Source organism: Panthera pardus, unplaced genomic scaffold (genome assembly GCF_024362965.1).
Source record: "Panthera pardus isolate Hobbes unplaced genomic scaffold, ASM2436296v1 HiC_scaffold_7, whole genome shotgun sequence".
NCBI classification, from domain to species: domain Eukaryota; kingdom Metazoa; phylum Chordata; class Mammalia; order Carnivora; family Felidae; genus Panthera; species Panthera pardus.
The window spans coordinates 79,802,483-79,826,377 of record NW_026527002.1 but is presented as its reverse complement, the minus strand read 5'-3'; the positions used below and the strand labels follow the sequence as shown (position 1 = coordinate 79,826,377).

The 23,895-nt window shown below is 47.7% G+C and overlaps 1 protein-coding gene across 14 annotated transcripts in view; it reads left to right on the top strand.

The window, feature by feature from the left end:
* PTK2 (protein tyrosine kinase 2) overlaps positions 1-23,895 on the top strand; it is a 257,936-nt gene that overhangs the window by 19,324 nt on the left and 214,717 nt on the right. For 10 of the 14 annotated variants that reach the window (XM_019459751.2, XM_053896569.1, XM_053896564.1 and 7 more), the window contains one exon: positions 7,354-7,450. The exons of 1 other annotated variant lie outside the window; for it this stretch is intronic. The gene's annotated coding sequence lies outside the window, so the exon portion shown is untranslated. Of the gene's footprint in view, positions 1-7,353; positions 7,451-10,749; positions 10,873-14,694; positions 14,810-23,895 lie in introns of those variants that run through there. 3 more of the 14 variants (XM_053896570.1, XM_053896561.1, XM_053896571.1) reach the window with 3 other exon arrangements.

The window sequence follows — 23,895 nt, the reverse complement described above, 5'->3', positions numbered from 1 at the left end:
AGAAGATTTTGTGATTTTGTGATATCATGTATGTTATGTGTGCTTGTTTGTAGACTTATTTGTACAGTAGCTGTTTTCAAGTCCTTATGGGCTATTCTGACATTTGTTTCATCGTGGTATTGGCTTGTCTTGATTTTCTTTTCCCGTGGGAATTGTTTTCCTGGCTCTTCCTATGCTGGATAAGTTTGGGGTGTGTCCTCCACATTTAGGGTATCCTGTTAGGAGACTCTACGTCATATTTAAATCTGCTGGTTTGAGTTCCAGCCTAGCCTTCCTTCCTGCTACAGTTCACTTTTCAGAGTCATCAGGTGGTTTCTGCAGTTACTCTGTCCAGGGTTTCTGGTTGCTCCCTCGCTCTTCCTTCCCTAGATCTGGGACCCTTTGCTTTGCAGACCGTTCCCATCACACAGGTAACGATCTCCAGTTTCAGCTGGATTCTGTCAGATGCCCAGAGGACTGCCTCTCGTGATCAGCCACCACTCCCAGGCCCTGCAGCAGATTTCCTTCTAAGTACTTCTTGAATTTGGCTCACGGTCCGTAGCTGTTGGTTCTTGTGAGTATGAAGGGTTGCCTTGTTTTGAATATATTAACTGTGCCTGTTAATTAATTTGAGTAGAATGGTGATTTCTTTTCATATGTTTAAGCTTTTGTACAGTAGGATTTCTGGGGACATCACGTGTAGTGTAGACTAGAAGGCTGGTTAAGAATGGGTGCTGGACAGGTGTGCTTTGAATTTCAGGTTGGGTCCTCGTTTCCTGCGTGTCCACCCAGTTACTCAAGCCCTGAATCTCTTTGTCTGTTAGGTAGAGATTATCGTAACTCTTTTATAAATGCGATGTACCGTGGCTCTTGGTATCTGGCCAGTCCTAGTAATAATCGCTTTTTAGGGAAGAATCAGCCCAAGGTTCAGCAAATACCGTTCCTGACAATGTAGCTGTTTCTGCTGTGGGAATTTAAAAGCCGATCTTAATCGTTCCCTCCTGAGTTTGTCCAGCGTGTCTAAGAAGCGGAAGCAGTTTCTATTCAGCGTTTACTCTGCGTGTACGACAGGCAGTGGTTGTTGCTCTGGCTAATACTGGCTTTTCAGAAAGGAGCAACCTTGCCTCTTCTCTTCCCTTAACGTATTCGTGTTGTCAGTAGCTTACGACCTCTTGGATGGCAGACCCCGTCCCACGCACTGGCACAGAGATGAAGGGGATGTGGTGACCTATGACCTATGACCTTTGAGCTGCTCCACAGTCTCGTAGTAGAATGTGTTTGGCTAGAAAATTATTTTGAGGCAAAAAGAAGCTTTTGTCTGCCCTGATCATTCTCATAATCGTGTTCACGTTCTTTATAGGTCTTTGGTTTTCCAGAAAGTTACTTCTGACCTGTGTCCTTTCAGAACACAGGTTACAGCTTGTCAGAGTGCAGAAGCTGTCGCTAGACTGAACTTAGAGGAAGGGACACCTGTGTGAAGTGGTTGTCTAGCTTGTAAGTTAGAGACCTTCACAAACGATTTAAATTGTTAGGATGTTACACATTAAGAAATAGTGGACTTGGGCTTTATTTGGCAGCTAGCATCACAGACCATTCCTTTGCCAGGGGCTCAGCCTACATGCTTGCTTTAAACCAGATATTTAATAATTTGTCAATAGGTCATGTTGAATGTTACTCAACTTTACTTTAGAACTTTCCTGTCGTGTTTGGTTTGGAAAGCCCAAACCGCGTCCAGTGATAATAACAGTGATAATATCTGGTTAACTTGGGAAGCCAGAGCAGCATCAAGATTTTTTTTGGGGGGAGTGGAGAGCAAGTGGGGAAGGGGCAGTGGGGGTAGGGAGGAGAGAGAGAATCTTAAGAGAGAGAGAATCTGACATGGCGCTCTGTCCCATGACCATGAGATCATGACCTAAGCTGAAATCAAGAGTCGGATGCTTAACCAGCTGACCACCCCCCCCCCCCCCCCCACCTCGTCCCTAGCATCATGGTCCTAAGAGTGCTAATAAGCAGGTATTTGAATGCCTGGTCTCTCCCTTGTTTGCTGTGTGACCTTGGAAAACTTCTTAACTTTTTTTGGAGTTTGTTTTCTCGTACGTAAAATGGGAAAAGAGTAGTAACCCGTGAGGGCCGTGAGGATCAAGGAGCTGGTGCTTATGGGGCGCCTGGGTGGCTCAGTCGGTTGAGCATCAGATTTTAGCTCGGGTCATGATCTCACGGTTTGTGGGTTTGAGCCCCGCGTCGGGCTCTGTGCGGACAGCTCAGAGCCTGGAGCCTGCTTCCGATTCTGTGTCTCCCTCTCTCTGCCCCTCCCTTGCTTGCACTCTGTCTCTCTCTCAAAAATAAATAAACATTAAAAAATAAAAAAAGGAGCTGGTGCTTGTGAAGCACTTGGCAGAGAGCCGTGGCCCCACCCCCTCCACAGACGCCGCCGTCCCTGTTGTCAGGGCGAGTGAGAGGCGGCCTCAGGGACTGTCCAGGTTGGACTGCGCACCGAAATGAAAGCACTGTAAGCAGGTGTCGATGGGAAGTCTGATATGTGCCAAGGAAGCGCAGAGTCAGAGTGCGCTGCGGCTGGTGGGAATCTTAGTTTGCATGTTAGAAGGGAAGAGAGTTCAGACCAGCCCAAGCATCTCTGAGCAATCCGGGCGCCCCCCAGGCATCTCTGTAGAGGTATCTTAAATGTACCCGCTCAGGCCAAAAAGGTAGAGAGTATCCATCTTAGAAATATCATCAAGGAACTGACAATATGTTTCATTGTATAATGAGCCAAGTTTAATTTTTCTGTGCCTGGGGCAAGAGAATTTAAGCATTTTAAGTATACTAGTTTGGGAAATATCTAGTTTTCTGCCCTGTCGGAACAATTTCACGTTTTTATGCTTATGTTTTATCAGTTCCGTAGTTAAAAAGCATAGATGCAAATTCTCAACAAAGACCAAGTTGTGCAGTACGTAGGAGTGCTGGATGTGGCCCTGCCGTCAGGTCCCGCCCGCTGCGCAGGTAGCAGGCAGGCAGGAGGCCGAGTGCTGATGAAGTGCAGTGTGGCTGTTTGCTTGAATTCTCCTAAAATACAACAGGAAGCAAAAGGCAACTAGAAGGCACTGCAAGCCAGCGTATATGTCCAGTTATTCATCATTAGGCCTTCGTGCATCAAGTACATGTTTACTGCTTCTGCAGACACGATTGGGTGTTTGGTCCAGTCTCTGCTGTTACTTGTACGGGAGGATGTGGGAGGAATCGGGCCGTCCTGCCTTTCTACTTAGCAAGGAGAAGAAAGCCAGCTCCAGCTGACTTGCAAGATTTCCATGAATGACATTTTTAGGATTATAGTCCTAACAGCAAAGAGGCCCCCCCCCAAAAAAAAAGAAAAAGGCAATAAAAAAAGGACTTTAGTCTAAAAAGCGAATGTTACTTAACCTGCTGCAGCCACTGGGGCTTTCTTGACCCTCACTTTGCTGTATTTAATAGTGCTTAAATTATTTATCTGAGATGCATGTCCTCAGGCTGCAGAGCTAAAAAAGGCCGTCATCGTGCCCAGAATCTTGCTGTTTGGGTGGAGGAAGACTCTGACAGGTGAGATTTAACATCCGCTCTACTGTGTTGAACAGGAAGCTGCACCACGGGAGTCCTTCGAGGCAGGGTCGTGTCTCTCTTGTGCATCGCCATGTCACCCAGTGCTCGGTGTAGTGTGTGACATGTGTCAGTCACTCCGCAGATGCCCGTGTCCCACGAAGGAGTGCTGAGGGGGTGCAGGAGAGAGGCATCTCACCTGGGGGCGGGGCACGGCTTGGGCCAGGGTGAGCCAAGGGAGGAGGATCGGGTAGAGGGGGGTGAAGGGGCCCGGTGGAAGTGTGAGAGAGGCCACAGGTGGTTCTGTAAATTGCGAATGGCTTAACTTTATGGGATTCATGGGAGATCAACTGAGAGACTGGGCTTGATCAGTCAGGGACCGACAGGTCATATCAAGGAGTTGGGATTTTCCCTTGTTCAAAAGTAAGAATTCTAAAGTTCCAGAAACCAGGTGTCCTAGTGTCCAGGCTGGCACTGTTTTCACATCACACGGCGCATGTAATGTCAGAAAAGTACCCTCGGGTCTTGGGTTCCATTGGGGATAGCTGGACTGTTAAGTTCATTCAGGGCTTACAAAACTTTTTCATCTTCTGGGAAGAATGCGGGTATAGGACAAATATTTGTTTTCTCGGGGGGCAGGGTGGAGTTGAAACTCTAAAGGTTAGCAAAGGCCGTATGTCTTTGATTTCTAGCTCTCTAGAAGTCAAAGAAATCTCTAGAAGGGTAGCAGGTATGCATGGAAGACGCTCAGTATGTGATAAGTGCTGTTGTGTGTACTCTTACAGCAGGCATCGTGTTGGGCTCTGAAAAGCAACAGCCAGATGAGAAGTGGTCCTCTCCGGAAGGTCTTTCCAGCCGAGGGAGGGGAGACAAGTCAGTTGGTGCTGGTGGTACCGTGGGTCAGCCCCCTCTGTGGCAGAGGTGTGCGCAGGGTGCTGTGGTGCCCATCTGTCTTTGTTCAGCTGCCCACATTCTTAAGCCTTTGATGCCCTGTTGCTTATTTTCCCCATACTTCCCAGTAGCTTCTTAGTAGTGTTTCCACATTGTCCTATAGACCCAGATTTTGTTCACGTCTTATTTCTGGGAGACGATGTCCTAGAGAGCTCACTCTCTTCTCTTCTGAGCTGGTTGCTCCTTAGGCCTTTTCTTGTGTTGTCCCTGGTTCCTTTGTTCTCATCTTTAGGCTTTTCTCCAAACTTGGATTTTATGTTTGTGGCAACTGTTGCTTTGTCCTTCTTCACTGACTTCCTCATTTGGGTAGAGTATGTCATCTAGGAGTCAACCACTTGATTTATTTATTTTTTAGTTTATTTATTTTGAGAGAGAGAGACGGCATGAGCAGGGGAGAGGTAGAAACAGAGGGAGAGAGAGAGAGAATCCCAAGCAGGCTCCGCACATCAGCCCAGAGCCTGATGTGGGGCTCGAACTCATGAAACCATGAGATCCTGACCCCAGCTGAAGTCGAGAGTCAGACATTTAACCGACTGAGCCACCCAGGCACCCGTAGGTGTTAATCACTTTAAAAAGATGGTACCGTTGGGGCAACTGGGTGGCTCAGTCGGTTAAGTGTCTGACTTCGGCTCAGGTCGTGGTCTTGCGGTTCATGGGTTTGAGCCCCACGTTGGGCTGTGTGCTGACAGCTTGGAGCCTGGAGCTGCTTCGGACTCTGTGTCTCCCTCTCTCTCTGCTCTTCCCCCACTTGCACTCTGTCTCTCTCTCTCCAAAATAAATGAACGTTACAAAAAATTACATGCAAAAAGATGGTGCAGTGTCCTTGGGCAAAAGGTGAAGACAGCCTTCAGCGTTCCCTCCTTCTGAGCAGCGCTATACCAACCTGGACTTGCTTCCCCCTCTCCCTCACCATTCTGGAATCTCCCCTCATCGTCATCCTGGGGGTCCCTTTCCCCTTCTTCATGGAAGCTCATGCCCTCCTCACTTTTTGTTGAAGCTCCCATTTTGCTGGAAGACTGTCTTCAGTGGCTTTCTGACACAGGATGCTTAGGAGATCGACTGTGTGGGACCTTGTGTGATTGAAACTCGACTGAGAGTCTGGCTGGGTGTAGAGTTCTGTAGTGGCGTTCATTTTTGCTCATAAATTCAAAGATTGCCCCCTTGCCTTCTTGTTTCCATGTTACTGTTTTTGAATTCAGACGCTGTTCTAATTTATTCTTTGTATGTAATGTTTTTCCCCTCCCATCTTTAGAAGCTCGTAGGAGTTTTAAAATTTGTCCAAGTGTTTTGAAATGTCATGATGGTATACTTTGTGTGGGTCCGTTTTCATCTACTGTTCTGCATATTCAGCGAGTCCCTTCATTCTGGCAACTGGTATTCAGTTCTGGGAAGACTTTTTGGCATTATTGTGCTGAGGTTTTCCTCCCTTTTGTTTTCTTATTTTGTCTTTCTGGAAGTCTTATTATCCAGAAGTTGGCTCTTCTGGACAAAGGTTGTGATTTTCTTAATACCTTTTTCTCATTATTTATTTCCTTCCTTTGCTTCTCCTCTCTCTCTTTCTCTCTCTGTCTTTTTACTCTCTTTTTAGGGAGATGATTTCAATTTGACTTAACCTTTTTTTTAGTTTATTATTTCTGGTTTCAGAAAGATTCCTTAGATTTCCAAGGGCTCTTTTCCTGTTCTTTTAAAAGAGCATCCTATTTTTGTTTATTGATTGCAGTGTCGTCTTACCCCTAGATTGTTGATAGTTCGTGTAGTCTCTGTTTCTTTCAGTTGTTTCCTTCCCTCTCCTGTCTGACAAGGGACAAAGGTGGGGCCCTTTGACTTCAGGATATTGCTGAAGTGGGCCATTTGTTAGGGGTCCCCAGTGGTAGTATCTTCAGACCTATCTTCTCGGGCTGATCAGATTCCACAGAAATCTTCTCCAGTGTCTTTCTTGCGGAATTCTCACTTGGGAATCTGGGAGCCAAGTGTGAGCCTGCACGTGCGTGCTGTGGCAGGGCAGCCGGAGAAGTCACCACTGACTGTGCGCGTGCGCCGCGATTAACTCCACCTCTGTTTAGTGCAGCCGCGCAGGGTGACTTCGGTCCACGGACGCTCTGCTTTTTCCAGGGAATGACCCCCGTCTTCTGTCGGAGGGAGAGCCACGTGGTGCCTGGCGTCGAGATTGCAGCTTCAGCGGCCTTCCCCGAGTCCTCTGCGTTTGGGGCCGTGCCTTCTTCCTTCCCCCCGCTCTGCCCGCGCTGGTGCTGCTAGGCCCGAGTTCTAGGCTCCTGCTGTGTAGAGGGACTCGGTTCTCCCTGTGTCCGCTGCTGAAGGAGGATCTGGCTCCCTCGGGCCTGCTGGCGCATTTACCACACTTCTCGTCTTTTATAGTTTCTGTTTCTTCCAGGTTTCTTCTTTATTCTGTTTTTTGGGTCTCGGGCTTCCATGTTAGAAGATTTTCTCAGAGCCTCCAATAGTTTGGCCTTTTTCTCCTTTTAGTTCTCCCCGTGCTGTGGAAAAGATTTTTAAAAGTATGTTTTTAGTACGATTTTAGTAGGAGGGGGTGAAATGGATGTGTATGCTGTCGTTATACCCTGCACTCACCAGCTAACTGTACACGCTGTTAATTTATGGTTTTGACACGTATTAGCAATTTTCAGCTGCTTCGCGTATGTTTCCTTAACTAGAAGGTAGGTTTGGAGACAGGGACCTGGTGCCGTTTTTACCCCTCGTGCCAGGTCTCGCCCGGTGCAGGGTGGGGGGGCTAGGGGGTGGTGTGGGGAACTGGCTGGGCTGGTGAGCTCAGCGGAGCTTTGAAAAAGTGAAAGAAGGGCGGTTTTCTATACGTGTGTTGTCTCTCCTTGTCAGGTTCTCTGACGACTATGGAAAGAGGAAGGAGAAACTAGGAGATTTTCTTTAAATCGCTGATTGACTTCTTCACAGACTTACCGTGGCCTTCGGAACTGTGAGTATAATTCTCTTGCTTGGGTCTTGGTTTTTTGTCCTGATTTTTCTTCCACCTGTCTCAGGGTTTCTTTGGCATACACTAGAAACAAATAAAAGCGAGTTGATTTTGCAGAGTGTGTGACGTGAGGGAAGAAGTGGAAGTTGTTCTGTGCTGTTCTGTGCGGAGAGAGGCAGGCAGGGCCGCGGTGCTGTCAGCGGTGATAGGAACGACAGTAGCAACGGCCGAGACGCTCTGAGCTCCACCTACTGAGCGGGTCTCCCCACAGCCCCGTGAGCGAGGCCACCCGTCGCCCCTGTTTCACGTTTGCCTAACCGGAACAGGTCAGGGGTTACTTTAGTAAACCAGCAAGGCCGGGAGGCGGACTCGGCCCGACTTCGGAGCACGTGCTGTTCAGTCGCGTCTTATTCTTATGGGCTCTGGGTTCCTGCCGACTCTTGGCTAACCACCAAGACCCAGCTTTCTCGTCTCCGCTCACTCTTCCTGACCGCCTGCACCTTGCTCTCGCCGACAAAGGGACCTCTCTGCCGGGGTTGTGGCAGACACGCTGTAAGAAATGTGTTACGTGCTCCGCAGTCACACATGTCAGCGATTCATATTTATTTGGTGGTGTTTCCCCCGCAGGAGTGAGAGGGAAACAGCCCCAGAAATTGGGCTGTTTGTCATTTGTAGCCTTGGTGCTTGTTGTGCGCTCTCTCCGTAGTTGGGAAGTTGCAGGGTTGAGATTCTGTCCCCGTTTGTCTTATGTTCTGGTGGGTCCAGTGATGGAGCGAGGACAGACAGGTGGTAAAGAGTCGTAAATCTCTCATGAGCATTTTATTTTACTGACATGTTGCCTTGGTAAAAGCCTCCTGAACGCAGACTTCACGGATTCAGAATCCATGATGATTTCTAACTATGTCGAACTTGACTTTGGGCAGTATCTTTGTCTTCGATGTTTCAGGGCCGGGCCCTGGATCATTTTTCCATTTCCTCCTGGGGGTCAGTTCGCTTTCCTTCTTTGTTCCCGTTTCTCCTCCAGACTCACTTTTGTCTCTGGGAGGATTAGGTGTTTCGGGAGGGAAATGAGGTCATGCAGTTTCAGTTTCCAAGTAAGGCCTTCCTCCCCTTTTTTCTTGGCTGCGAGAGGTGCTTGCTCTGTGTGCCGGTGCCCTTAGGGGACAGTGTGGGGAGGGCCACGCCCGGCTCCTTACATCTGCCGTTGGCCCCCCAGCCCCCTCCACAGTCTGTGTTTCTTCCTATGACAGTGCGTTTATATTTATTTGGGTGCGAGTCTGTGTTTCTGAGTCTTTAAGGGCAAAGATTTTGTTATTTCATCTGGCATCTTTTCTGCTTAACCCACACATGGTTTTCACTAAATGCTGGATGAAGGAATATTTAATGCTTGCCACATAATAAGTTCTCTTTTCCTACTAGATTTAAATAAGAGAGAGAATATCAGGTTCATTAGCTGTTAAAAATATTTCGTTGTGGTAGAGCACGGGACCGTTTCATGGGGAGGCACTATTTTGGGCAAACGACACGAAGCTTTGCTCCTTAATGTGATGTGCAGTGACAGGGGAGGGGGAGGCAACGAACCAAGAGCCAGTTCATGGCTCACTGGACCTCGGGCCTCAGGACGTAATCTGCTGCTTCTGGTTTGGTGCTCTCCTCCCCCTGTTTGAAAATATGTAAATCCGGGAAAATTACCTTCTAACCAGTCTTCCTATAGTTGTTTCCCCCAATTCTGGACAAATGGTGAGGCCGCACGAGTAAGCCTGGCTTTGCACGGCGTAAACTTCACGATGTGCTGAGATGCGGGTCCCTTGATTTACCTGAGCGCCGTGGTCCCCTGGAGCCCCTGTAGGATGGATCGGGTTCTCGGTTCTTGCGTCGTTGTCGGGTGTTGTGTTAGGAGGCACAAACTTGGGTTGGAGGTGTTTTCCAATCGGAATTCTAGGAAAGCAAGGACAGGTTTTCAGAGGAGTGGAATTGCCGGTTGTGTGTATGGACGTTATGTTCAGGGTTAATGGGGTGTGGGGAGGCGGTTGATGGAAAGGAAGGCCGCCCAGAGAGCACAGACCCATTCTGCAAACCCCCATTCTGTGAATAAAGACAGCTCTTGTAGCATCAGGACAGCTGAGAACAATTGACATAGATTGAACCCTGAGGTTCTGTGGCCGTTTATCCAACAGAGCGTCCGTAGCATCAGGCAGTGGCGGTGGTGGGCTGTGGAGGGCAGCTGTCAGTCGGTGTGCAGCCTGGAGACGCGACCGAGGTTTGAAAAGCCGGCGTGTTGGGAGTAGACACGGGGAGGCGGGGTGGGGGGGCCGAGCCGAGGAGAGCCGGAGGCTGTGGAGGGAACCGGGTGCGGAGGCTTGGACCGGGGTAGGGAGACCGGGGGTGGTGAGAAGCAGTCGGGCCCCGGGTGGATCTTGAAGGTAGAACCGGCAGGATCTGCCGACAGATTGGATGAGGGGTGTGAGGAGCGAGGGAGGAGTTGAGTCGGCTCCAAGGCTCTGGGCCGCCACGGGCGGAACTCGGTTTAGAGGGGCAGAGGCGGACTGGCTCGTGGGCACTCTGGGTTTGCGGCCCGCAGGGATCCCGGGGGGGCTGTCACGGGGGCAGTTGTGAGTGGGCATCCGAGCCGGGAGTGGCGCTCTGGTCGCGGAGCGGGTGAGCACAGGGAGGAGGGGGCGGCGGGAGGGCTGAGCCCAGGACCAGGGGGAGCCGTGGTGGGCTCCGAGCGGGTGTCAGGAAAACCGGAAGCGCTGGCGCCGTGGGAAGAGGGAAGAGAACGTTCCGGGACAGGATGTGATCAGCTCTGTGAAGTGTCAGGAAAGGTCCAGATGAGGGTTGGGGCTTGACCTTTGCGTTTGGTGACTTGGGGGCTCTCCGGCGGCGCCCAGAGCGGTTAGGGGGAGTGGTGAGACGGAATGCCTGCCAGGATGGTGGTTTGAAGCTGGAGAGAGTAGCGAGACGGATTGCGTGCGGGTGACTGAGGTCCAGGGTGCACGGTCACCCTCACGCTTACCCACCCGTCTGGGTGCCGAGCAGCCCAGCCCGGACACGTCCTCGAGGGACGTGGTGGTGTTCTCAGGTCAGGTGCAGAGCTGACAGCAGCTTTCTCCACGCTGGTGGCCGGTGGGCGTGGCGCCAGGTGTCAGGCCACGTGCGCCGCCCTCGCCGCCCTGCCTCTTGGGGGCGTGGGGACCGGCACTCGCAGTGTCCCAAGAGACTGTTCAAGGGGGAACAGAGTAGTGGTTTAGAAGTTCTAGGAAAACACTTGTCCTGCCTGAAATGCTTCCATTAGAGATTGTTTCCTTTCCTTAACTGGAAATTCCGCTTTGTCCAAGGGTGGCACGTGCATGTGTCCAGAGCAGTGTTGAAGGTGAACGCAGACCCCAGGGCCCTGCCCCGCCCTCCACGTCCGCCTCCCACGGGTGCGTGTAATCGTGCCTCGCTGCTGCTTCGGGTGTTTACACCCCCGATCCTCAGCCTCGTGTGTGCGGGGTCAGGCGCCATCGTGCGTCGGCTTTAGAAAAACTTACATTTTGGACTCCTTTCTTCCTTCCCCTCAGAGTTGTGTCACAATGTTTGTTTAGATCCACATTTTGGTTAATTGTTTTGACTTTGTTAATGTTGCTCACTACTGAGCCAGTTAATGTAACATGATTCCATTTCCTTTTTGTTCGGCTTTGGTTTTCCGTTTTCTTGAACTTAGAGTTGCCACTTTTTTTTTTCCTGTTTGCTTGACATTCTTAAGAGTTCTCACTCTGACAGCTTTATAAGGAAGCCAGAGCTCTTAATAACATTTTCCATGTACTCAAGCATATTACTTCTGTCTTCACCCCTAGGGACATCTGCTTCCTTCCGTGAGGGACAGGTCACTCTCTTGGCCTGCTAGAAATGGTACCAGGGTTGAGGACACAGGGCAGATCTGGCAGGAATGGATGCGACCAGGTAGAAAATGGTGATTCGGGGGCGCCTGGGTGGCTCAGTTGTTTAAGCGTCCAACTCTTTTTTTTTTTTTCTTTAACATTTATTTATTTTTGAGAGACAGAGATGGAGTGCAGGTGGGGAGGGGCAGAGAGAGAGGGAGACACAGAATCTGATGCAGGCTCCGAGCTGTCAGCACAGAGCCCGACACAGGGCTCAGACCCACAAACCGTGAGATCGTGACCTGAGCCGAAGTCAGACGCTCAACCAGCTGAGCCACCCAGGTGCCCTAAGCTCTGATGCTTGATCTTAGCTCAGGTCATGATCTCACAGTTCGTGGGTTCAAGCCCTGCTGTCAGCTCAGAGCCTGCTCGGAATTGTCTCTCCCTCTCCCTCCTCTCCCTCCTCTCCCTCCTCTCCCTCCTCTCCCTCCTCTCCCTCTTCTCCCTCCTCTCCCTCCTCTCCCTCCTCTCCCTCCTCTCCCTCCTCTCCCTCCTCTCCCTCCTCTCCCTCCTCTCCCTCTCCGTCTCCGTCTCCCTGCCTCTACCACACTTGTGCTTTCTCTCCTTCTCTCAAAATAAATAAATAAACTTAAAGAAATTTAAAAAAATAAGAAAATGCTAATTGGGAAGACAGTGATGGGAAGCCGGGAGGGAGGGCACCATGTCTTCCTGAGGGAGCAGGGGTGAGAAGGGTTGGCAGTAGTTGGGGAAGGACATTCTTGGTGGAGAGAGTGGGAATAAGCAGAGCTGGATGAGATTTGTTAACTTAAAAAGCCTGTGTTGTGGCGCCTTGCTAGGTCAGTTGTATTATAGACTCTTCCTCGAAGAATTTTAAAGAGGTTTTCTTGGGAAATGGGACATTCAGATTGTTCAGCATCTGTCATGAATGTTTCATTTCTTATTTTTTTTTTAAAGATTATATTTTTTGAGTAGTTTCTGCACCCAGTGTGGGGCTCAAACTCACAACCCCAAGATCAAGAGTCATGTGCTCCAGCAACCAAGCCAGCCAGGTGCTCCTGTCATAAATTTTCTTTTTTATTTAAAAAAAGGTTTTTTTAATTAAAAATTTTTTTAACATTTATTTATTTTTTGAGAGACAGAGACAGAGCATGAGCAGGGGAGGGGCAGAGAGAGAGGGAGACACAGAATCTGAAGCAGGCTCCAGGCACCGAGCTGTCAGCACAGAGCCTGATGCGGAGCTCAGACCCACAAACCATGAGATCATGACCCGAGCTGAAGTTGGACGCTTAACCGACTGAGCCACCCAGGTGCCCCTAAAAAAAAAAAAAAAAAAATTTTTTTAACATTTATTTATTTTTGAGAGAGAGTGTGAGCAGGGGAAGGGCAGAGGGAGAGGGAGTCACAGAATCCGAAGTAGGCGGTAGGCTCTGAGCCGTCAGCACACAGCCCGATCAGGGGCTCGAACTCAAGGACTGTGAGATCATGACCTGAGCCGAAGTCATATGCTTAACCGACAGAGCCACCCATGTGCCCCTCCTGTCATAAGTTTTTAATGTCTTAAAACCTGAGTGTAGGATATAGCAGGACACTCGAATCCAAGAGATAGTCTCTTTTTTTTAGTGTTTATTTATTTTTGAGAGAGAGAGCATGCAAGCTGGCGAGGGGCTGAGAGAGAGGGAGACAGGATGTGAAGCAGCCTCCAGGCTCCGAGCTGTCAGCACAGAGCCTGATGTGGGGCTCAGACCCACAAACCACGAGATCATGACCTGAGCCAAAGTTGGATGCTTAACCAACTGAGCCACCCAAGGGCCCCCAAGAGATAACCTTAAACTGTTGATTTCATGAAATGGTTCATGGAAAATTGTTTATTGAATATCTGTCACAAAGGCAGCCAGCCACTGGTCATGCAGGACTGAATACTATGCGAGCAGGATGAGTGACCACAGGACATTGAAGGGGGGGCCGCTGTGTGTCTAGCTGGACTGGTGGGAGGGTTGGGAGGTATCCTTGAGACGTGCCAGCACAGCCCTCACTGTTTGGCGTAGTTCTGGAAGCCTGTGGGGAAATGAGCCATCGGCAGTGAGATAGTGCAGGACCAAGAGTGATTGGATTGGCTTCGTTTGAAAAGAAGCGTCGCTCAGTTTGCAATGCTGAGGCAGAATTGTAAGGAAGAAAGTCCGTAAATACCTTTCATGACTGTCATCTCCAGGGCACCTTTTATGTAAATGTGCTACCACACCTTTTCTGTCGATGCCTGGCCGGCTCATGGATGGTCAGGACCCTGCGTGTGCAGTGGGTCTGCCGTGTCTCAAGTTCAGCCTTTTACCCAGAGCTTTGTGAAGTGCATCCTTCATCTTGCCAGTCTGGGTACGTTTCTGATTCAGGAATTATACGTCATAGTCGTGATATTTACCATTTATGTGTCAGTTATTGTGTGTTTGAATCGTATTTAGTTTTTTTTTAAATTTTTTTTAACATTTATTTATTTTTAAGAGATAGCATGAGCAGGGGAGGGGCAGAAAGAGAGGGAGACACAGAATCCGAAGCAGGTTCCAGGCTCCAAGCTATCAGTGCAGAGCCTGATGTGGGGCTCGAACTCACAAACCGTGAGATCATGACCTGAGCTGAAGTCGGGTGCTTTAACCGGCTGGGCCACCCAGGTGCCCCATGAATCCTATTCAGTTTTTTGTAGTAACTTGGCAAGGTAGTGATTTCTGTCCCGGTGTCCTAGAGCAGAGGCTGGAGCTAGCTTCTGAGGAGTCCGCCCCAGGCTCCACACGGTGGCGGCAGGCTCTCCCGGTCCCTTACAGTCCTGTGTGCGGGCCCTGGATGTAAGAGTGGGGAGTGCTGCCCCCTACTGAATGGCCCGCAGACTGTCCTCAGGAGCGGACTTCCTTTTTGTCGTGCGTCAACCACATATCCATGTGGGAATGCATTGGCGTTGTCTCTGCAGACCATGGCACGTGGTCCTCATTCGTCGGTGTTCCTGGCTCACACTGAGGAAACGATGTGCTTTCATTACACACTTGTGAAAATAGGGACACAGGCAACTTTTCCAGGGATTTGTACATCCTGAGTAAGGGACAGAGGGGATGTTTTTTTCTTTCTACCTGCCTTAGCATATCATAGACATTTGGAGGGGCACAGGTAGGGTATTGGGAGTGGGGATGGCAAGGAAGCAGTTTAGATTCTTGTCTACTAATGAATTCTAAGTGACTTAACAAAATAGACAAACTTTCCTGCATTTCTTCTTTGATAAACTGTCTACTAAAAAGGTAGGTGTTTTAGCAAAAAATTCACTTGAAAAAATGGCCAAAAGATTTGAGTAGACATTTCGTCCCTTTTCTGTAGGTCACAATAAGCACAGAAGATGCTCACCATTGTTAGTCATCAGGGACGCGCACACGACAGCCACAGCGAGGTAGCATTGCAGTCCCGCTAGAATGCCTCACATTTGCATGAAACAAGACAATAAAAGGTGACAGTGCCCGCTTGCAAGGATGTGGAATAGCTACAACTGTATCATGCTTTGCTGGTGGGAGAGCAGAGGGTTGTAACTATAACGCTTTGGAAAAGAGCTTGGCAGTTTCTTATAAAATTGAACGTCCGCTTCTCATACAACCCAGGAATTCTACCCCGAGGTCTTTACCCAAGAGAAATGAAAATTGGTGTCTACGCAAAGGCCTGTATATGAACGTGTGTAGCAGCTCTATTCATACTTGCTTAAAATGGAAAACAGCTCAGATGTCCATCAAGTGGTAAATGGTTGGGGTTCACCCGCACAGTGGAATCCTGGTCAGCAACAGAAAGGTGCTAAGTACTGACATCTTCATCTTCAAGACAAAGGGTGAGAATCTGCACAGCATCTATGACGTGAAGGCACAGAGCTCTATGCAACTGTGATTCCACCCTGATAACGTTTGGGGAAAGCCAAAACCATGAGACCGCATCAGATCACTGGCTGCTTTGGGCTGAGACAAGGGGAAGAGAGGATTGAGCACAAAAGGGCATGAGGGCACTTGGTAGGTGATGGAAATAGGCCATAGCTTCCCTTCCGGGGGCGGTTATACCCTGAATGTGTTAGTCAGAACCCATCTAACTGAATGTTTTACTGCATGTACATTTTTCCTCAGTAAGCCAAGCTTAAAGAAAAAATAGGTGACTTATGTATATACACACATAGATCTTATACACACACACACACACACAGGCGTACTCACCTATACACACACTTGAGCTCGCTTTTTCTTTCCAGTGGATTAAATTTTATTTTTCTGGATTAGGTATCCTAGAAGTTTAAGTAAAATAGATTTTAGCACAGACACTGTTTCTGAAAACGTATAATCTTGGAGTCTTTGATTGATTTTTATATTTTTTCATGACCTAAAGGGTTTATAACGTGGTTTTTGTGTAAGACGATTATATATTATAGATATAAATAAAAACATAAGAGACTTTTTAAAGTTTAATTATTTTAGGATTCCTTCCATAGCGTTCAAGCTCTTGTAGCTTTGGAGAAAAATAGTTTTACCAGCTTTAAAAATTAATAAAAGATGTTTTCTCTGATTCACGACAAACTTAATTATATAGTCTTCAGCTCTGTCTTTAGTCAGCTCTAATTGTAGGGTACAATTATATTTTAAACTGCTAGAAATAAGAATGTACACAGAAGATAATTCAGGGTGGCTTCACTAAACTTAAGGCTTCCTTGTGATTGTAAGTCAAGTCTCTTCACAGTTTGCAAGAGGATTGCTCATTATTCCTTACTATGTGGTGCTTTTTGATGTCCTGCAGAGCAGTTATTTAGCATTTTTTCCTAATAAACCCTTTTTAGGCAAGCCGCAACAGTGGGCAGGCAGGGGGATTAAAGTGGAAAACTGTGTGTATGTTTAATTGTCATTTAAAAATCAAAATTTGTTTGACTTCAGAGCATAAGAAGGCCATTAATTCAAATGATGAGGTCTTCATATGATTTTACGATCAGAGGGTGGGTATTGGAGTGTTTGCTAATAATAGAATCAGTGGTTGTAAGAGTTGTGATAGGACCTTCCTGAGCTGCTTTTTTTGTTTCTTTATTGCGTGTGCCGTCTGTGTTCTTGAGGCTCGCTGTGCTGTCTGGTGACGTAAGTGTGCCCGGTGACATCGGTGTGCCCAGACGTGTTCGTTGCAGCCTCTGCATGGTGCCCTTTAGACGGTGATTGCACAGCAAATACGTAGCCTCCTTGACAGTCGCATTTGGGAACAGGGGAGAGAGAATCGTTCTCCCTCACGTGTTTTATTGTCTGACTCCGTCCCCGGGTTTTGCTGCGGGAATCTCTGCGCTAACAACCCTCGTTTTGAAGGGTTGGACCTGTGCTGGGACACTTCTTACGGCTGGTGACATTTCCAGCTGCTGCCAGCCAGGTGGCAGCCCTGGTGCAGGTGTCACGGCGTAGCCGCAGGGACGTGGGATGGCACTTCGTGCCGTGTCGGTTCCAGCGCGAACGGTCTGCCGCCGCCATACCACGCACGGTGTCCGCGCCACACAGAATGCCTCCTGGTAGGTTACAGCGTGACTCACTGGTCGTGTGAAAAGTGGTACGTGCAGAAGAGAACCAAAATAGGTGTGGAGCGTGGAGGTTTAAGAATACTCAGCCACGCTCGTTTTCTTGTGTGTTCCGAAAGGGCACTTAATCCAGAAGGGTCTTCGTGAGCGAAATGTGCTGAAAGACGTGAAAGTCCGTTTCAGCTTCTCTAGATGACTGGGGAGCGTCCGTGTGAGCGCCTGTCCTTCCCCGTGTGCCGTGGCACCACTTCCGCCTTCGTGCTCAGCGTCGGGCTGTGTGGGTGGCTGCCTCTGGAGGCCCTCCCACCACCACCTTTTCTGTTTTGCTGTTCCTTGGCTTTTTGTTCCCTTAAACCTTGTTTTCTTTTAGGGAGAAGTCGTGAGAAGTGGTGTAGTCCGCTTTCAAATACGCTTCACCTAGATCCACCAGTGCCCCCCTCCCTCCTTCCTCCTCTCTGTCTCTGGATAGGTACAGACGCGCACACACACACACACACACACACACACACACACACACACATTTAGTTTTTACTGAACCCTTTGAGAGTAAGTTGCAGACATAATGCCCTTTCACCCTTACATACTTGAGTATTTACTAAGAACAAGGACTTTTTACATAACCACAGTATAATCAGTATAACATTTAATGTTGCCATTTTATCTCCTGTACAATCCATGTTCACGGTTTTCCAGTTGCTCTGTTGTTTCTAGCAGTTTTCACCCCGACACAGGATCCAGTCTAGAATTACAGGTATGATTTGTTTATTTAAAAACTTTTTTAAGTTTATTTATTTTGAGAGAGAGAATGTGCAGGAAGGGCAGAGAGAGTGAGAGAGAGACAGGGAATCCCGAGCAGGCTCTGCACCATCAATGCAGAGCCTGATGCAGGGCTGGATCTCACAAATTGTGAGATCGTGACCTGGGCGGAAATCAAGACTTGGATGCTCAACCGAGCAACCCACCCAGGCGTCCACGTGTCTCAGTTACTGATGTCTTTGTAGTCCTTTTAGTCTGGATATGGTTTCATGACATTGACAGTTTTAAAGAACGTAAACTAATTGTTTCGTAGGGTTCCTTTTGAGTTCCTTTGATGTCTTCTCATATTAAATTCAGATTATGCATTTTGGGGGTCAGACTGTTGTGGAAAGTGATGTTGTCCCTTTCTCAGGGCCATATCCTCTCTCATAGCCATCGTGTCCATCTCAGAATGGCACATGGTGCCAGTTCGTTCTGTGATTGGTGACGTTAACGCCCAGGAATTTGTTAGGCCTGATGAGTCTTGGACGCTGCTCCTGACCTGCTGAGTCAGAAACTTAGGGTCTGAGGCTGTGTTTTCAACAAACCCTGAAAATGATTTTGATGTATTCTGAAACTTGAGAATTACCGATCTTAGGCGATCGGGTGAGGATTGCATCTGCCTACTGTCTCTACTCTAAAATGAGCATTTATCCTCTGTGGTTAATGAGTAATCTGTAGGGACATATTTGAGGCTGTGGGACCTTTCGAACTTTCAAACCGATAGTTCGGTCAGCCACTGGTGGTTCTTGCTTGAAACAGTTCTTGCGAGCTGGTTGTGCAGCCGTGGTTCTCTCACGCCGCTGCCCCTTCTTGTTTATCAGCTGGTGTCCAGCTGCCAGGACGAGTTTCCTCTCCTCTGTTCGCTCACTCACTCATGTCATCCGTCAGAACTTCATGGATGCTCGTTTGACTCAGTGGCTTATAATCCTTGACTCATTATTCATTTCTATGCTAGACTTCTCCCTGGTTTGGCCTTCTCCAGGATCATCTCCTGTATTTTTTTGACACGTCCCTATTAATTTTTGAGCTTTTTCTTCCTTTTGGTACAGTGGCGTTTCTTGTAGTTTCTCTGTCGCGTCATGGAATCAGCCGTTTCTCCAAGTATCCCTGGTTCCTTTTAGTGGGAAATGGGATTTAGAGGTGAAGGTCTACGTGACAGGCATGTTCACGTGCTACCAGGTGGTACTGCTTCCCAGCGCTGTCTGTGTATGCACGCACGCATGCACACCTGTGCTCAGGGTGCAGAAGCCTTGCTTGTTTTATTCTGATGAGTTGATGAGGTCTCTGATCACTTTTATTGGCTTCCAGTGCGTTCATTGCTTGCTTTCTTGCTTCTCCCCTCCCCTCCCCTCCCCTCCCCTCTCCATTCCTCCCCTCCCCTCCCCTCTCCATTCCTCCCCTCCCCTCCCCTCTCCATTCCTCCCCTCCCCTCCCCTCCCCTCCCCCCCTTCTCTTTTCTTTTCTATTAAGTTTGGGCCTCTGTGTGTGTTGGGGGGGGGGGATCTCACATGTACCTTTATATTTTGGTGGTCAGTCAAAGGTTGGGGTAGAATTTATTCTCAGATTTGGGGTTTTATCTTGGGGTTCCCTTGCTTCCAGCATCCGTCCTCTAAATTTCCATTGGTCCACCAGCCCCCATTTCTTCTGAGACCTCATGCCAGGAAGACTTTTCTTTCTGCCACCAGAGCTCGCCCTGGGTTGGGAGACACATTTAGTCAGAGGAGCAGCAGGCTGGCTCTGGTGCGTGCCTCTGGGCCTCCTGGGTTCTCCTGCGTGTGCCTGCCTAGTCCCACTGTCTGCCGGGGCTTTGGGCAGTGTTTATTTATATTCACATTTGGAGCTCAGCATTTTGCAGCCTTCCCGTTTCCAAAATTTCCCCCTTAGATTTACAGTCACCGTCCTGCTACATTGTGATGGTACAGTAAGGCTGCGGTCCTGTCCTGCCAGAGCTGGGGCTCACGGGCTTACCAGGCAGGAAAGTCGCAAACACTCAGTTTGGACCGGAGGCAGGCGCAGTTTTGAGAGTAATTTCTTCTCCTGTTGTTGCCTGCGTGGTCATCTTCTGGTCCCTTCAGAGAGTTGTTCTGGATGAATTTGTCTGTTTTTTATAACTGTCTGCGCCCCATCATCTTCACGTAACCGTATGGGAGGCCCATGCTCCCTTTCGTCTTTTATTTTTTCCCTCTGAAATCTAGATTAATCTTTATTTTTGTATACAACATTTCATTATGATAATTTTCAAACAAACGACAAAGTTGCAAGAATTTATAGCTAACACCCGTCTGCTCATAGACCCCCTAGATTCTACCTGTAATGTGTTGCTGTTCTTGCTTTATCACATAAGTCACCAATTATCCATCCCTCTATATAGTAACCCGTTTTATTTTCTAGGGTGCATTTCCGAATGAACTGCAGATACCAACTGCAGATACTTCACCCTGTGTATTTCAGCATGCGTATTGTTTACTAGAGTTCATTTTTCATTTAGGGGATTTTTCTTTTAGTGTAAAATTGATATGCCAGCGGCATATAACTCAGGTGCACATTCACCGAGTTGTCACAAATGCACCTTTGCATGAAATGTCATCTTGGCAACCCCACCACTTATCAAAATCTAGACCACTGTAATTTTCCCCTAAGGTTCCTTCACACCCATCTGTGCTCACATTCCTGCCCTAGTCCCTGCTGCCGTCCTCACCCCGACCCCTGACAACTGCTGTTTTATTTTCCTACTTCAGATGGGTCTTGCCTGTCCTGGGATTTCCTGTCAACAGAATCATATTGTATGCATGGTTGTGTAAGGCTTTTTTTTTTTTTTTTTTTTTTAGCACATTATTGTTGAGATTCACCCATGTTATGCATGTCTCTAATCTGTTCCTTGTAATTGCTGAGTTGTATTTCGTTGTATGAGGCTATCACGTCTTGATTATCTGTTCTTTTCTTGATAAGCATCTTTAATTTTGAAAGAAACTTTTGCTGGGTGTGTAGATTTTTAGGTTGACAGTTGTTTCTTTCAGCAGGCTAAACATGCGTTTCCATATCTTCTGGTCTTTGTGCAGGTTTCTGAAACTCGTTTTCTATAACTTTCCACCTCTGATTCTCTGCCTTGCAAATTTCAGCCGCTCCGCTTCCCCAGACTGGAAATTTCCTCTCCTCAGCCGAGGTTGCGGTCCTCTACTTGGATTCCCTTCCCGCGCTGTGGGCCGTGGTTGCTCCCAGCTGGACAGAGCGGGGTGCTGAGGCTCGCGGGCCTGCACCGCACATTGTCTCAAGATCTGAAGAAAGTGTTTTCACGGATTTTGTCCACTCTTCTGTTTGTTTACCATGGAGGGCTGTTTTCCGTTCTAGTTCCTCCCTCATGGCTGAAGTGGATGTCTCGAAGTCCATGCAGTTCATATACTGTATTTCTCGGTTTTCCGGAAAATGAAATGGCAGAAATTGACTTGTTTCGATACTAGTTTAGCCACTGATTTTACTATCTGGAAAATCGCAAGTAATTTCCATTTGACAGAGGGAAATCTATATTTCGGCAAAGCTTTCATTTTAGTTATTTTGTTATTAAACTGGCCTAAGATAAGTGGTGCATTCGGCTGCACTATAGTTACCGGAAAGTAGCATTGCTTGCCTAGGCTACCAGGTGCTGGGCTGTTGGTCACCAACAAAACGCTCAGTCCCACCTCCAGGCAGAGGCTTATTTGTTCCAGGGCCTTACCCGCCCCCACCCTGCTGGTGCTGCCTTAGCGGATGTGAGCGGGAAGCCTAGCCAGGCCCGGTTATGCGTGAACGTGAATAGGAGGAAATGTGGGAGGATTTGTTCATTCATTGAGCACATAGTTGAGTTCCTGCAGTGACCCAGGCTCTGTACTGTTCATTTTTTCCTCTGTGATCTTTTCAAACGATTGGACAGAGATTTGGAATTGTTTCTGGCTCTTCTAGTTTTTGACATAAATTTTAGTAACTAAATCTGTCCTTTTCAAAATGCCTTTGTTAACTTGTGAATTTGAGATTATCATCTATAGCTAATGCTAGGACAGTACAAGCATTGCTCAAAATAAATGAGTGTGTACGTACTGCATAGTTTTTATCTACTGGTGATGGCTGCTTTGAAATAAAAAGCCCAGGGGCGCCTGGGTGGCGCAGTCGGTTAAGCGTCCGACTTCAGCCAGGTCACGATCTCGCGGTCCGTGAGTTCGAGCCCCGCGTCAGGCTCTGGGCTGATGGCTCGGAGCCTGGAGCCTGTTTCCGATTCTGTGTCTCCCTCTCTCTCTGCCCCTCCCCCGTTCATGCTCTGTCTCTCTCTGTCCCAAAAATAAATAAAAAACGTTGAAAAAAAAATTAAAAAAAAAAAAAAAAAAGAAATAAAAAGCCCAGGAGAATAATGGTGTTTGGGTATGTGTATGACATTTGTTCATAACCTTGGTACGACCTAGGTTAGGATATACTCTAGAGTGAGGGGCTGCCTGGGATTTCTGGGCCCTATGGCTAGATTGGTACTTAAAACTTAATGGGGGAGGGGTGCCTGGGTGGCTCAGTCGGTTAAGCGTCCGACTTCAGCTCAGGTCACGATCTCGCGGTCCGCGAGTTCGAGCCCCGCGTAGGGCTCTGGGCTGATGGCTCAGAGCCTGGAGCCTGCTTCCGATTCTGTGTCTCCCTCTCTCTCTGCCCTCCCCCGTTCATGCTCTGTCTCTCTCTGTCTCAAAAATAAATAAACGTTAAAAAAAAAAAATAAAAAAAAAAAAAACTTAACGGGGGAGGATTCGGGCACCCTCTTCTTGACCTGCGGTGTTGGTGGAGGCTACCTGTTGCATTTATGTGGAAACTCTTGATCCTGAGTTTGCCGTCTTTGGTGGACTGAGGGCAGATGAGACTTGATCAGGCCTCGAGTTGAACTTTACATATGTCAGCAGCAGTTAGGTATTCGGGCAAACCTTAATCACACTTGTGTGCTTCCTTTTGCTGTGAATTCTGTTACAAGTTTCTTGAAAATTTTGAATTAGTGAATATATAAGATGTTTTAATAAAAATTCATTGGCATTTTTGAATTTGACTTTTAATCTGTAGTGTAAATCTTTAGATTTGAAGATTAGGATATACTTTTATTTATTAGGCAGTAAAGATCATTTTCTGTTAGTGTGTACATCTGGAAGATTGTTCAGACAGTTGAAGAAAATGTATCCTCCTTTCTAGGTTTGCCCTTAACCCCCCCCCCCCCCCCCCCGCCTTTTTCTCCACCTTACTTTTATTCAGGTAGTTATTCAGGGAAGGCAATGTGTTCCTTTTTATGGAAAAAAAAAAAAAAAAAGGACTTAGTTCCCGAGTGGGTTTTGTCAAGAAGAGGGTGAAAAGCACGGTCAGATTTTTGCATGGCGTCAACACAGCAATCACGATGGCTCTTTTCCTCTTGGGACGTCCTGCCGCTGCTGCCAGGAGGTCACCCAGATGGCAGGGCAGAGCTGTTTCCTGGCTGCAGTTTGTGGACTTGGTGACCAGTGGCCTCTGTTTGCAATGTGTGTATGGGGAGATCGCGATAGATGTGCACGGGGCGGGGGTGGGGGGGAGAGTGCGTTGTCTTCTTTGGTAACTAGCCAGATGAGGTTGAGGTCAGCCAGGTTTAAGGATAGAAGAATGAGATTGCACAGAGTATAGTTTGCAGCCGCGGGAGACATTTCTGTCAACTGCTGCATGGAAAGGTTATGTTGTACTAAGTGTGGATTGTACCTTCGAGGTCACATGCAAACAGCTGTCTCAGTGTTCTTCATAGGTTTTGGGGCTAGGAATGTGTAGCTACGTTTTACAGTTATTTTTGTGTTCTCTTACTCTTGTTAGATTAATTCACATTTCTGTTATTTACTTAAAGATAGTATTTGATTTCCATAAAAGCTTGGGAAATATGTATTGGGAAATTCCTGTACTCAAAGGTGGTTCACGATGCCAAGGAAAGGAGTGTGCGTTAAGCCCCCTGTAAACATAGTCAGATTTCGTATGTACTGGGAGTAAAAAACAGAAATAATTTAAATGCACTTTATGTAGAAAAATTCATTCATAGCTTTATTTTTAGCAAAATGAGGTGTGGAAATACTTAAAACCATAGCGAAACTAAATGACAGTTTCTGCAGGAAGTAAATACAAAAGTGTGCAATAATGATTATAAGAAGGAGATTTAAATACTTCTAAAATATTTTTGCAGTTCCTTGGCTTTTCTTCTCCCTTCCAGTCGCTTA